The sequence below is a fragment of the Lineus longissimus genome, chromosome 1 (assembly GCF_910592395.1).
Source record: "Lineus longissimus chromosome 1, tnLinLong1.2, whole genome shotgun sequence".
Taxonomy (NCBI): Eukaryota; Metazoa; Nemertea; class Pilidiophora; order Heteronemertea; family Lineidae; genus Lineus; species Lineus longissimus.
In genome coordinates, this window is record NC_088308.1 from 17975472 (window position 1) to 17987230 (window position 11759).

An 11759-nucleotide genomic window follows, 5' to 3' on the forward strand; every position below is an offset into this window, starting at 1 on the left:
CATCTTCGGCCAATCTTGAGAAGTGGCTCCGATACGCGTACAATGTAATGGTGGGCGTCCGTGCTTTACAAGTAAAAACTGCACTCATTAAAAAAATAAGTGCAGCGAATATGTTGTGGTTCACAGATTGAATATGTGCGTTGAACCACAGGGAGGAATCGAAATGAAATTATCGGGGGTCTTGTGGGGGCATCCCAAAATGGCGATAAATGGATTTTGACGTGATCTGATTCTTTTTCTGATTTGGGAATAGAGCTATTTGATTTGATGGAACAGGAGTAACAAAGTTGAAAGCCGACTCATCATAATGATTGAACTTAAGGTATAGAATTGTTTTCGAATTCAATATTGTACAGCACAGGCTGCTTACTAAGTGCGTACATATAACCATTAAGGTAAAAAAACCCACATGTAACTTGGACAAATTGCGACGACTAACCAACAACTAAAATCATAATATAAATGATGCATGATGGATCCAAACCTTTCGTACAACAATTTTACCACAATTTACACAGGGAACATTGTAGATTTCATATGAAAAAAACCCGCTAAAAGCCAATCCGGAAAAAAATAGATAATGATTGTGGTTGAAGCTGACAGTCCGGTATTAGTATTCCGGATCTGTCTGCCGAAACGGTTTCAATGCAGGACTCCCAAGATCCATATAGAACATCATTCATGTGACAAGACATTCCTCTTGCAAAAATCATTAGGGTTACTGCAAAACAATGTTGCGTGTACCGGAAAAAAACCGGGAATTACGCACCTCCAAACAACGATGTCCCAAACGAATGTCTGATGACAATATGATGTATACGTTGTTGTTTGTTTTTCCACCATAACAACCATTATGTCGGCGATATATTTGTACTTGTATCCAAAGGCAATGGTTCCCTGTTTGTGAAGCAGACTAATCAGATGAATAATGCAGTGCTCAGAATATAGATCGTCAACACAACGCATGAACGAATTTGTTATCACCACGGTGATGTAACCAGGCAAGAGTCATTATGAAGACCTACATGTAAACCTTTCGTTCAAGATTTCAATTTAAATTAATTTTTTGATGACGTAAACACATATTGAATATGAAGTTAAACATTTCTGTAGTTGCGGACACCGATATACGAAAATATATACTCTCGGTCAATGTTATCACGACATTGGCATGTCTGGTTACTGAAAAGTGACTATGTTTATTTCAGTTTACTTGTTGCACCGACAAATACACAAACACAAACGACGTTAGGCTTCAAAAGCATGCTGAACAGTTACAACCTAATGACAATTAGAATGTAACTCGGCAGATGTGCTTGAGTTTGAATGGCTACATGACACTAGGCATAAGTTTACCAACCAAGCAAAAAAAGGCTGTTCCTTCGGATGTGTTAGTCAGATAACAATGGACTATTGTTGCTGATGTTGTTGTTGTTGTTGTTGTTGTGTTTTTGTTGTTGTCGTCGTCGTCGTCGTCGTCATTGTGATATAGATATGTAATCGGGAGAACCATTAATCAATAAAACTGTAAACCACCAATGAAATTTTATATTCGCAGATTTCGCGAATTACCTTGATTTAAAAGAAATTACGAAAGAAAATTGTTTTACAAAAATCGAAAGAATTTATTTGTAATCCGCCAAATCGTTACTTTGATGTTTTAAAAATGCTCGTGAAATATCTCACTCAGTTTACAGCATGCAATTCGCTGTAGGCTTCATAAAAAATAGATCGCCATGGACACGCAATTAAGATTTTGATATCGGTATGGCGACAAAATTATCAGCCAAAGCAGTCATGCCCTGTCGATCCGCACCTCCGATATATCCATACATACAATGTATCGCTTCACCCACTGAAATACCAACCTGAGTGAGAAAAAAATCTTTTTGTGTGTAAATTGCGTTTGCGCACTTCTTTATTTCCAAGAAAATTGGTATCATCTTCATACAACTTCATGTAGATGATTGCATATTCCACAAGATCAGAATGTTTCATATTTTATGAGAAAAGAAATATTCTCTCAACTCTTTGGTTGGGCAAGTCTGACAGTGATGGCAATATTTGGTGTTTTTTTTCCTGTTTTCACCATGGAATCCATCGGCTATACTCAGAGGCAATTGTATACGGGATTACCATAAATGAATTCTGCAATGCACAGTAGGCTACATGATAAGATTGTTCTGACTATGGATGAATGAATTTGTTATCGGCAGGGTAATACGACCGCCTGAAAAAGATCTAACAGCGCTTTGAAACGATTATTAGAAACCATTCAGTGCAGCTGTGTTTGATCACATCCGGCCGTATCCTCTCATAGATGAAGGTACTTGTAGCTGTACATTTACATGTGCATGTACGTGTACATGTACGCTGCTCACGGCAACGACATCCTGCATGAAAACCGCCATATACATGTTTAACGTGCCTCTTTAATTCTGCATTTCGTACAAACTTCTGAAAAATTAAAAATGTTCATGACTAAAATTTGGCGGATTACGAAATTCTCAGTTTTTCCTAGCAAACATTTTTTATTACGAAATTCTCAGTTTTTCCTAGCAAACATTTTTTAGCGACTTTGAGTTTTGCGAATATAGGTTATAGAAATCCTCGAAAATAAACACACTGCATATAACTTTTTTGCCAAGTCTAAAACATTGTGATCCATGGGAGCGGAACAGATGACAGTGTTTGGTTTCACTACCCCATGTTCTTTCGCAATACTTTGGATATGGATTATAGCAAGACATCTAAGCCTTGGTGTCGGTGTGGGTGATATATTGCCAAATAAAGCAAACACAGTTCAGTAAATTTACGAGGGGGCCTTTAACACTGCCAGAAGTGCACAACGGCCGTATGACATCAGAAATCTATTTTCAAGCGAATTCACTAGATTTTTCTGCTTAAAGTAAAATGATATTTTAACAGCGCCGCTACAGAGTTGTCACGTTGTCATGGCTTTAGCTTACTGCTGTTGCGGAATCCATAATTAGATGTCAGTTATTGGGATAGTGGCTTTAACAAAGTGACATTTCAGGGAACATGTCCTGACATCTAACACGTAAGCCTTTTATCATAAAAAATGAGAATACTTTTATGGGCGTCGAAATGTGTTTACCGGGTCACATTTATGTTGTCTGTGAGCTCGCAGCGTTAGACATTTTATTCAGAACCACATTCTGAAAATCCAAAGCAACCTCAAAGCCTTGATTTTCGACGGATTTTAACGTTAACACCTATCAGCTCCCGCAATTCCTTTGCCCAGAAATTTGTCGGTCGATTCCGTGAACGGCATTTTGACATGGAGCCAATTGAGCTAGTTTTCGAAGTCTAGCCACGTGCTGTTGGCTTCAGAAATCAGTCTTAGCCCGTGACATCATATGGGCATCGCTATCCTGCTGTAGCTGTCCTTTAGTTGCGGCTTATGGCACCAATGGTCTTTCGGGAGATTTAATCCGTAGACGGGGCCAGGACGATTCACGCCGTTTATAAGACCTGGCTAATCCTTTATAAGAAACCAGGTCATGTTTGTGGTTTCATTCAGTGAGAGGCGTACTTTTAACCAGGGAAGCATCTTCTTGTGATTGCTGAATGACCGCCGAGGACACCAACGGTCTTATAACAGGATTATGGTCGCAGAAGAGAATGTTGGACGGCCTATGCGGCCTATCCGGAACGTTGAAAGGAAGGTTATATCCGCAAGCATATTTTGGAGAACAAGATGATTACAGAAAATTGTAGAGATTGGTAAAGTCCACTACATTCACTAAAAGATTATTCTTTACAGCCGTTTTGAAATGTCTTCAGATGGTTTTTCAAAGAAGTTATAGCCGGTGTAAAAGTAAAAAGTGTCCCCCCTGGAAAAAGTGTCCGGCCCTATTGTATTCTTCAATATGGTTCTATAGAGACCCTGACCGTCAATAGCTCAGAGATTGAAGCGCATAATAGAATCCTTTGTTCCCGGACATTTTATCCTAGGACATTTTAAACTTCTACACCGGTCGTATTGAAGAAGGATGTTTAGGATCACCTTTAACCTTTCCTCAGCATATACATGTGTATAACATCAGGTACTAAGGTGTTTATTTCGGGAAGAAGCAAAGAAAAAGCGCGCAGTCGAGTATTCCATTATCATTAGATTCTAATGAATATGATTTTTTCTCACTGTAACTGTGAAAGCGTTGGCCACATTAAAAAGGTTTTATCCAGGGCTTTTATCAGTACAGCCAAAAACACGCAAGCAGCTTTCTTGACTTTTGCACGTTCAACTGCAGTGTGGTGTTCAACTATAGAATTGAACGGACTAGAATTCAAAAAACAAAACATAGAGAGAAGGAAGAGATTTACTATTGGAAAATATACACTAATGTAGTAATCAATTTATTGAAACGAAAACTCAGGAGACTGCAAGGTTACGGAAAATGTCAACGCGAGATATCATCCTTTTTGAATAATCAATCTTCTGACATTTAAGATTCCATCCGTTGATGGATAAAAGTAGCCATTTTTCAATATCACCTGTTTCGCCGCTTTCTCTTCAACAACATATATCTAAAAATAAAATTCAGAAGATAGAACGCAATATATCATAATCTTATACCGTGTCTTCATGACTCATATTTCTCTTTTTTTCCTCTCGCATCCCCCCCCCCCCCCTCCCCATCTCAGTATGAACTCGCTCGAAACGAACACATGCTGCTGTAAATGCAATCATATTCTTGTAATAAGGCCCTCTACAGAACAATATACGATTTCATAATTACGATGCCGATGAATCCGCCATGAATACAAAACATTAAATGTTTTCACTTCAGTACTGCACAGAAGGTTCAGAAGGTAATCTCTGTAAATGTATTTATTTGAGTAAAAGCATTTATTCTTTTTGATGATATCACCAAATACCTCGCAGCATGCATCGAATAGAACAATTTCTATTGTCATTTTATATATTCATAATTACCATAGCGGTTTTTCTTTGCTCAACACCGACAAAGCAATATAGAGATGGCCTTTGTTGGTTGCCTGGTTCTTGGGTTGCTTACCGAAGAATGTCTCCTGGGGATGAATAATGAATCGCAGTAGCAGTATCTTTGATTCAACTTGTTAAAGGAAGCGAGGAAGGGGGAAGGGGGAAATCAACCTGGGGATGACAAAGTGGTCAGATGGCGAACTCGTGATTCGAACAACACGTCAGACCATACGATACGGGACTGACTGACTCTGCCGCGGGTATTAGCCTTTGAATGAGACGCAAAATCGAGATGCGTGGTATCTGCCGGGCATAAACCACAGCTGTTTCACCACAAGGCAGATAAATTGAGCAGAATGGCGCATTAACGCAGAAACGCTTATTTTGCATAATCATCCTTGATACCAGGTACTTCACATGAACTATTTACCCTATGTCTAGACTACCGAATAAAAAGAAGAACAGTATATAATATTTATCAGCTACACATGCGCACATTTGTAAATTATTGTTGCCTTGGGATTTAGGAATTGAAATGTACACTTCAGATCACCAGTAGACATGAAAAGCCATGGCAAAGCGCCAGCTGGTCCATAAAAATACACTGCAATTTCTCCAAAATCACATAGGACGATAACGGAAAAAAACGATGAAAAGTTTTGCCTTTACAAATGTGAATCCCGTTGCTACTGTGGCTTTCATCCCTCCACATAACAAAGCATTGTACCATATAATGCATCACTGCACATTCGACAATACATGTAAGTAAAAAAATCGGGCAATCCATTTTTCAAATGTGATTCCCGCTGTTACTGTGGCTTTCATCTCTCCACATAACAAAGCATTGTACCATATAATGCATCACTGCACATTCGACAATACATGTAAGCAAAAAAATCAGGCAATCCATTTTTCCTCTTCAACATTACATTCCGCCGCGACAAATCACCTATTCTCCAATATTATGCTGCTGCCTGGGATTTGGACCTCTGTACACTGTACAATGTACACTTTAGAACGTACATTGTAGTGCACATGTATCAAAATTTGGGGATTTGATTGACAAATCAAGGTCTCAAAAAAGTGTGAAAAACAGGGCTAAACTGCATTTGCCTATATTTTTACATCCAACCTTGAAACATATGCCATCCTATTGGTTACCCTTCTACGGTAAATGCATGCCTCGTTAACTACAACAAATATTGGCATTTTGGCATCCTCTCTACTATCACCATGGCCTGCAGTGTATCATACACTGCTGCCATGACAAAGCACTTGGTCATAAAATACATCACTGAAGCATCTCGAAATCACACACGACAGTGTAGCGAGAAAAAGGATGATGCGTTGCTGCCTTTGCATAATTCAGTTAGGCGATGTGCAAAGTGAACACCAGTGTATTGGCCGGCACCGGATAATGTTGGTAAGAGATTTCAATGAAATAAACTATAATAGCTTCACTTTCAACAGACTTCCTTCACCGTTGACAAGAATTTCACGACATCGAAGATTATTGTAAAAATGCGGAACGTTAAATGGATAAAGTTTATCGTACCGGAACTTTGAAAGGAAGGTTATATCCGCAAACCGGTAATATCCGATATCGCGATGCGATAGCATGAAGTGATGAGACACTCTGATGCAAATGTAGTGTTAGAGATTCATCATCCTTATAGTCAACTCAACAGGCTTAGAAGCATGTGCGTTCAATATTCACACTCAACGGTTTCCTTCTAGTAATGCATTTTTCCACATCTACATGTACACGTTCAATCACATTGTTTTTCTTGAATCAACATAGAAATAATTACGACTGGGCAAACAGTGTGTATTTTTCGAAGTTGGTGTTGAACATGTCTGAATTTTACGGCAAAAAATGTGATGTATTCAGTAAGCAAAACAACAATTTCAGAAAATTCGTTTATTTATATTGCCAGTGGATGGTTAAGTCCTTACGTTTGGTGTAGAAAAGAGGATTTAATGGATTATAAACTGAATTACATCTCTAAATAGGAATTCGTTCATTTTCCCTGTGGTTTCCTAACTCAATTAAGAGCAATAGTTGAGAGACACGTATATTTGTCAACTTTCAATGAAATAAGCGCTCTTCAACCTTATGGGAATTCTTGAGTAAGGCGCACCAAACATCTCCTTCAGTAAACTCCGTTTATAGAAGTCAAACCACCAAGATGGCTACTAAATTTTATTGAACAACTGGGCCCAGTTTATGCAAAATTAGATATAAAAGTGACTGAACATTTGATATTTGACCCTTCGGTTAAATCTAAGATGTCACTCAACGCCTGCATTGACTTTAGAGACGGTGCACCTGCGCATTCTCTCTACTACGAAGAGAAATTCGTCATATATCTTACAACCAGTTCCAGATGGAAGTGTGTGGGCTATAGTTTTTTCTCTACACTTCTTTCTTCGTCACCTTTGAATACAACGCTGCAAGACTTCAGGGAGATTATGAAAGTCGCCATAGAAACGCCCATCGGTTCAACAATACTGTTGCCACCGAAGATGTGAATATCAGTATTTTTTAGGCCCGTATCAAGGGTTGTGTTGACAAACCACCCACTGGACTTGCCATTCACCAAGTCTTCTCACTTCAGACCCATATCCGCATGGAAAGTAATCAGTGACGTATGTGTGTCAGCCTCGTACCCAGCCATTTTAGATCTTCGTCAATTCCTGACACAAGGTTGGATTGTTGCTTGTTGACCGGAGCGATCGACCACCCAAATATCACGAGATCTCGCAGGGAAGCGCGTGGTTTACGCAGGCTGGTATGTATGTGTGCGTGCAGTGGCTGAGGGCAGAAGGCTTACTAAATCCATCCAAATTCCGAAGCTCTTATAAATCCAATTCGATTCCTGAAAACCACTATCTGAGCCCTTTGATGCAATATGCACGGTTTTCATCGGAAGAACTGCTCTCACTTATTTACACTGAGGTTTTCCCGTTCTCAGATGCATACTATGAGAATAACATTCCATAACCCGATTTCCCAAGCGTATACAATCACAAGCAAGACATGCGTCCACGTGGCATCGCATACGAGGATGTTCCAGAAAACATTCACGAGTTTGGGGTGTTTCTGTCAGTATCACTTATACACTGCTATTGATTGCATTCACTACCTGTCATCATGTGTACATGTATGTTTTGAGAAGTAGGCATGAAGTCGTCATATATTGTAACATATCCATAAACTCTGATTTGGACTCTTGTTCGTAAATTCTGAGATACAGGTAAGAGTTGAAGTTCATAAGCAAATTTCCTATGCGATCATCCGTAATATACCAGCTTAGAAATTTGTCTCCACCATAAGGCCCTATGTGCAGTAAGCCTGGCATCCGCAGGAAGCCTGGCCTGGACAGGGCACTAAAAATACTCATCTAGGATTTTATTGTAAATACCGCTGTTAGTGTCGCATTCCATCAGCGAATTTCCCAAACGACAGAAACCCATTGTGTGCTTGTTATTCGTCGGCTGGTCAGTAGGATGTTCACCAAATCTTTACGAGTCCCCCTGTCAGCCTCCCGTGTGTCTAAAATACAACGAAGCCAATAATGAAAGGGTAGTGACTGGCCATTGTTGACCCCGTGAATGCTAATGAAGACCATCCGGTCTGCTCATGCGGTTGGCAGTTGGAGCTGCGGTTCATATCAACGGCGCCGGTCAGGCAGGTTTTGTCATTGGCTGGCACTAATGCTGATGCAATCACGTTCGTAACTAACGGTAATCGACAAACTAATAGGCCAACCTGGATCGATAGTCCAATCAGAATTTGTTACATAATCCAATACAAATTAAGCCACCCATACATATTTTATATTAATGACTGTAATAACGATAATTTGATTTGTCTGGTTGTTTCCGGGTCAACGCAGAATCTATCAATACCCTCTCGTCTGTCGCCACCGACAAGTAGTAAAACTTGCCGAGTTAGGCCTATTCATTGTCGGGTGGGAACTGGAGCAACCCGCGGATGGGATTGGGGCTCGTGTTTCGACACTATTAAGCTAAATGTGATGCTGGTTGATATCATGCCGACGTCCCTGAATTTATATGCCGACCATCAAAATGCTAACTACAGACCGATATCAACTGGCGAAAAACAAAGCTATTTTGATTACTCCGAGGCGGCTATAGATCAAATGGTGCACAATAGTATATCTTGGGTTTGTCACTATCATTACTCGCATTGAGAATCAGTTCCCTTAACCATTAAAACGACTGAAGAAAGAAAATCGCCAGTTTAACGATTTGGACATATGCATGCTCGTGAGAAGAGAAAATAGTGATATTACTCTCGAAGTAACAAGTATCTAGAAATCTAACTGCTTTAAACGGCATAATCTCTCCGTACATTCAAACTAAGAACCCTTTACCTCCCTTGTCTGATACAATAATGGACCACTTCCAAACTCGTTTACCAAGACACAATTAGTTCAGTTGGGTCTGATATCTTTCGATTATCTTCTGAACAAGAGCTAATTATGGTCATTGCAACAATACCAAAAGCAGTAAGCGTTTGATCAAGATTTCGGCAGTTGATTGTATGGTGTTGGTCTTTGAGAGAGCGAACAAGGTGCGATGGATCTGAGGCTGTTATGCCCGCTATTTGTAGAGTGAACTTTTCTAGAGTCGGACGGTTTGTGGTCCATGATGATCACCAGTGGTAAGATTAGGACAAAGGTGCAGTGGATCTGGGCGAGTGATCTCCGTTGGCCTTTTATTATAAATACTGAAGCTTTCAAACTGCTTCGTGTTTCCAGTTTCCCCGAGAGGGAAATACGCTTCGCTTTGACATGACCGATTCTCGATGGCTTACATTTCACATGATCGTATAAACTGAGTGTTTACACCAGGGAACGAAAATAGCAAACAAAATATCTCAACGGAAACACATCAGTCGAGATGTATTAAGTGCAAATCGACTCGGTCAAAAACGTAATAGTGTCATTATTCCAATATCTGTACGAAACATTTTAACGACATGAAATGCATTTCCGTCCTTTTGTTAAAAATAAAACCAGAGAAGGAAGCATAGTTACCAAGCTGCCCGGACACGCAAACAACAAATAATGTATCTCACTATATATCTGTCGAATGAATATAAAGGACAGCGCAGTAATTTTAACAATGGCAGAAATATCAATACCCATCCGAAAACAAAGCATAATTCCATTGCTGTCTTGCGAAGATATTATACAAATGCTTCCAAGTGCCAAGCCACGTTTTGTTTCGGACCATTATATTTATTGATTACATGAGTAATGACATGAAGGATGTGAGTATCACGAGTGTTTTGTATAATACAGTGTGAAAGGACGTTCAATCGGTAATATGCATACATATCATTCAGGGGTTGAATGACTTGCACAATGGCAACGGCGATCTAAAGCGACCTTCGAAGTTAAATATCAAATCTACGGTGTTCTCTAGCCTCCTCTCTTAACTCATTGCAAAGCCTCTAAAAACAACTGTGTTATCCAATGTATGTGAAGAAATCAATCGCAGAGCGCAAACATCGACATTATGAAATGTATCATCCATCAATTGAAAGAGGGGACGAATACATGAATGTTCAGATCCATCTATCAACCATCACCAGCGTGTAGTCTTATAGCCTACATGCCAACACCAGAAGGCTCAGATGCGTCAGCCATTTTGTCTGAATCTATAAGGTTACCATGTCTAGTGTGCAGTCACTAACAACCCCTGGGAGCGGATATTATGCTAAAATTGGAATCAAAAAGCGACGATGAAGGCCATTTCGGGTGCGCGGTATGATTGGTGTTTGGCAAGAATAGGCCATTAATTTATTCTTCGTGGCCGCTATTAAAGCAAACGTATGCTAAAAAAAGCGGCATTCAAACTTCCAATGTTATCAGACAAGAGTTGCTTTACTTAAAACGATTTTTACCAATGTTCGGCTTTTCCTATAACTGCTTAGTCTCAACGAACTGCCTCATGTAGCTACAGCGGAGCTCGTGAGATTGCTTGAGTGACGGGGTGTTCACACTATCCGGCATGCAACCTGACTACCTACCGCTCTCGTGGACAGCCAAGAAGTGCTGTCAGCCAAGGACGAAGCCGAGCATGGCAAATTTACCCCGCCCTGTAATTGATCGATGGAGCTGTGGTTCCTGTCGGTTTGCGCACCGTCCTCACAAACTCATTGATCACGTTTTAAATGGAATAGCAGCACTTTGGATGGCGACTTATTTCCCAGAATGTCCTCCATCACATTCTCAGCCCATCAACAGTTCTTATTGCCCGTTGAGTAAGCTTTACATTCGCAATTTGTGTAGTTGTTATTAATTTATTGTAATGTACCAGTTAGTTCCCAACTTGTACTACATAGTAAATGCCGAATGTTACCGAAGCTTACATGTAAACTGCTGTTATGTCGAGAAATGGAATGGAAAAAAGCGATGTTTTCTGCAACATTAATGCATGGAGGGGGAACATTGGTGATAAAACGTAAGGAATGCTTCAACCTGAACTACTTCAAAGATGAAGACGAACTTCAACAATCAATTAGAATATGAAAGAAACAAAAATTTGAAGCCTGAGCAAGCGCGTACGGTAATAAAGAAACATTCATATTCAAAATATCGCCATCCTTGCCAACTCAAGCGCTGAAATCTGACAGATCACTGTTTAATGTCTTTAATGTAATATTAAAAAGCATCATCGACTCATTATTGGCATTCCATCTTTATTTGGTTGATGTGGTGAACGCCGTGTCACTCGCATTGATCGCTTATATTGT